At 37.0% G+C, this 4,078-nt stretch overlaps 1 long non-coding RNA gene across 1 annotated transcript; it reads right to left on the bottom strand.

Moving 5' to 3' along the window:
- Positions 1-2,770: 2,770 nt before the first annotated feature.
- LOC116166328 lies at positions 2,771-3,785 on the bottom strand. The gene is made up of 3 exons (XR_004144311.1): positions 3,380-3,785; positions 3,159-3,334; positions 2,771-3,108 (listed from the first exon to the last, which is right to left on the bottom strand). It is a non-coding gene; the product is annotated as an uncharacterized LOC116166328 (long non-coding RNA).
- Between the last annotated feature and the right edge of the window lie 293 nt (positions 3,786-4,078).

The following is a 4,078-nucleotide window of genomic DNA, read 5'->3' on the forward strand; positions in this document are numbered from 1 at the left end:
CTTGAAAAAATAAAACTGTTACACAAGAATTGAAGTAGGGATATCTTCAGTTTTTTTTTTAAATTAATTTAGAATAGTTTGTAGTATGTAGTATTTGAGTAAGGCTTTTATGAAACCTTCTATACAGTGTGTTTGTTTTCAATGGTATTTGTTCTTTAATCACTTCACGAAGCCAGATGTCGCCTTGGAGTCTGACAATTATCCTACATTTCGGAATATTGGATTATATTTGCAAGTCATCATTACCTGGGCTGTAGGTCATCTTTGGGTCATGATGTATTGATGTAAATTAATAATTAGATGTTTTTGTTGGTTAACGGCATGTGTTTACAGGACCAGACAAGAATATGAATTTGTCCTAGTAATTTTCACTGAGTAAAATTTTCATGAAGACAAAAGTTCATGTGAACCGGTCTGTAGCATTCGTTATGCGTTTTTAAAAGGAGTAAAGAGAGTTTGAATAACCTTTCCAATATTATAATACATAATTATTTATCAATATATTTGTGTCAAAAAATCACGTTGAAATTAGTATGGTCTAGTAACCAGAGAAGCATCAATCGAGTGCAAATAAATTCCGTTTCCAATAAAAGTAAAAAGCAAAAGGAAAAGCTTCTCAAACCCCTAAACACTAGGATATCCAAGTCAAGTATTTGGAAGCAGTTTACTGACTTTTGCTCTAAAAATCCAAACGCCGACAGTTGTAAAAGACCCTGCAAAAAGAAAGGCTACTGCAGCAGCTTTAACAATAACAGAATTGAAAAAAAAATCCGGCGTTAGCGAACTACTGCAATTGGTTGTTCTTTCCAATAAAATATTAACATAAATCCGTAATTAATTCATGTTTAAGTTATGACTACTTTAACGCTGTTAAAAAAAATAATACAATTGGTTTACGAAATGTGCCGATCTCAAACCCACCCCATTATTGTGTTTCTTTAAGGCCAGTTTTTAGGTGTTTGCCTGTATCTTTGTCTTGGGACGCCATCCCTGCGATACAATACATATAGTGTGTAGTTTTTGGAATTCATTTTTGATATTAACGTTATCTTACTTATTTTCATGAAACACCCCAGATATATAACTGTAGTAAAGTTTGATGAGAATTTACTGAATATTTAGGAGCCTATGAACCATTATGGTGAGGATGAAATGCAATAGTTTCAAAAGTATACTATTAGAATGTGCCTGAGTTTTAGTGTATATTAACCGCATCTGAACATTTACCATGGGCTCTTCGCTATAATTTAGATCTCACTCCATACTACCCGAACCTATACCTTCCAAAGAAAAGATAACCAACCAACTTTAGGGACTGGAGATTGTTATAGTCTCGGTGAACCGAAGCGATCTTCGATAAAAGTATGTATCGAAAATTCCCTTGTGCAACTGTCTCCGATATTAACACAAGAGCGGTTTCGGAAGAATTTAGTGCGTTTGTGCGCTACATATAACATGGATTTAAATGAAGCGCATAAGCTGCACGTATTCATTGCGTAGTGACAGAATTAACGTCATGAGCTTTAATTTGAAGTAGTCGCCATATACTTCAGCCTCCAGGACCTCTCGTCTTGCTGTTGTTAATCATCTCAAGACTGCCAGCCAGACCCGGTATTTGTGCACGTCTTTAGGGAATTAAATTTAGCGTATAATTAAAGTAGAGAAACATCAACACCGGAAGTGACACGACACTGTCGCACTTACGGAATACTAATGTTCTGAATTATCCTTACAACGCTTACCCTGTCAAACATTGTTATTTGGTTAATGACGACTACGTCAAAGAACAAAACCCTTGTTTGCCCTATCCAATTTAGAGATAACGTTTCACCGCATAGAAGAGTTTGTAAAGTGGCCCGTTTAATTCCGAACAAATGTTGATTTGTGGTCGTGAATAATTGTGTTATTCTGATCCTCAGTCTTATTTATGCTCTATAGGACGCTAATGTTACCAATATACGCAAGTTGAAACAGTGTTCAATATAGCCAATTCCAATATTAGCTTCTTGCAACTAAGCACTAATTAATTTCCTCCGTAATTTAATTGAAACTATAGATTGAGGTTACTTTCATGCACTGACCACTTGGTAGTAGGTATGTGCACAGACGAATTGGTGGTGAATATTAGTTAGGGAGGCAGCCCCTCTTGCATAAAGCAGTAATAATAGTACAACCACTATCCCTTATTTAGGTCATTATCCATCTCTTGTATATCTATAGGTACAACATGCAAACTGAAAGCTTATGATTCATGCGACCAGATGGTTTTGTCATTGACATAACAATCAGCTCACTATATCAAATATCAACAACCGTTTTACTACCCATTTACAAAATCACTCTTTGTGTTTGTTCCCATCGTGTGACTTGTAATATATAAATAATTTGTAGGCATTACTTTCAAAGTAATTAAATCTACGAGTAATAACGCAATTAAAAGCTTGTTGGGAAAGAAGGGATGTATTTTTAATCATGCTATACATTACATTTTTACTTTGTACGCTGGTAATTTTATATTTTCAGAGTATAAAATTAAATTGCATTGTGTTTCTCTCAATAATCCACTACGGAGGACTAGATGAAGACCGGTGTTGTCTTGACGACCGCCTACCACTTCCCAGGTTACGCGTGTGAGATACGAAACAGCAGAAATGTGCTGTCATGTTACTTTGTTCCGATTCCAGCTTTATGCAATGACAATTTAAATTTTTTCTGAAATATTACATTTTATAATAATACGTTAAGGACGTTAAGGATGTATGAATGTGAAATGTTATAAGATTAATTTGTAATTTGATTCCTGTAGGAATTGGAAATTAATCTAGATTTCTATCAGGAGAGGGCGGTAGTTTCAAAGACGTCATGTTTGTGGACATTCCCACCAGTACGATTACCATCACCATTACATTCCCACTTCCTTCCACAGACTATATAAACAGAAACCAGACCAGAAAGGAGACTCGTCTTAGAATTGTTTTCCTGATCCTAAGAAATTCTTTCCTGTTTCCTGGTCAGACGTTAGCGATTGTAAATCGCGCTCTGACACCCGCCCCGTTGAATAATTTACCTCAGACGTGCCGGTTGTAGTACCGCGCTCTGAAACCCTTCCTGAATTAAAAGTGTACGGCCGTATAGCCGTGCCGTTAATTTGGGGTTACCTGACTATCCAGTACAAAGAGGTGCAGGTCGTATGACCGCGCTCTTCCTGTTACCATCCGTGGAAAAAGTATACGGCTGTATAGCCGTGCTCAGAATTAGGTTATCCCTGTGGTGAAATTTCGGTAGACGCTGCGAATGTAAATTCGCGCTCGACTGGAACCAGCCTTCCTGTAATCTACCCCGAATATTTTTGTACTTGAGCATCTAACGTAAAACTTACTTGATTTATATTGATCCCGTGTAAAGTTGAATCATAGAAGTGGTCTTTGAAACTACCTACCGGTTGTTCATACTGGAAGCTAACGTGATATCAGTTACAGGTTAACAAAACTACCACGAGTGTCAATTGTCCCGGTCGACCCCTCCTACTTGGGTCGCATTCAATCATTTTTAGTTTTCTTTATTTTGTACATATATTTGTTTAATTATATTTTCTTGAAAAAAACAAGGTTTTAGTTTATTAAAAGTGGAGACCTGATATCTCCGGCTGTAGAGCTACGCAGCATCTCCCGGTGAACCTGAACCATAGGCAACCAACCATACAGTGTTGTATGGGTGAACAGGAGGGGGTTTAGGAACGGGAGATTTTATTTTGGAGGTCCTTGGGTTACCAATCGGCAAAGGGTAGTTTGTAACCCTTAGGACCATAAAAAGTGGCGCCCGAGCAGTTTAAAGAAGAGAAAAGTACATGCAAGTAAGCTACTAACAATTAAAACTATTCTAGCTTCCAAAAAGGATTTGTGTAATTTTCCAGTTTGAATTTAATTTTGTTTTCCAGGATAATTTTTATTTCTTTTAGTTTTCCAGAACCTGTAATATAGTTAGTTAATTAGGGAATAGTTACATACGTACCACGAGATGCCAGGAGACGAACCTCAGGCGGAGAAAATGGAACCCGAACCAAAGATCGGGTGGGTCT

This window comes from Photinus pyralis, unplaced genomic scaffold (genome assembly GCF_008802855.1).
Source record: "Photinus pyralis isolate 1611_PpyrPB1 unplaced genomic scaffold, Ppyr1.3 Ppyr1.4_LG3b, whole genome shotgun sequence".
Classification (NCBI taxonomy): Eukaryota; Metazoa; Arthropoda; class Insecta; order Coleoptera; family Lampyridae; genus Photinus; species Photinus pyralis.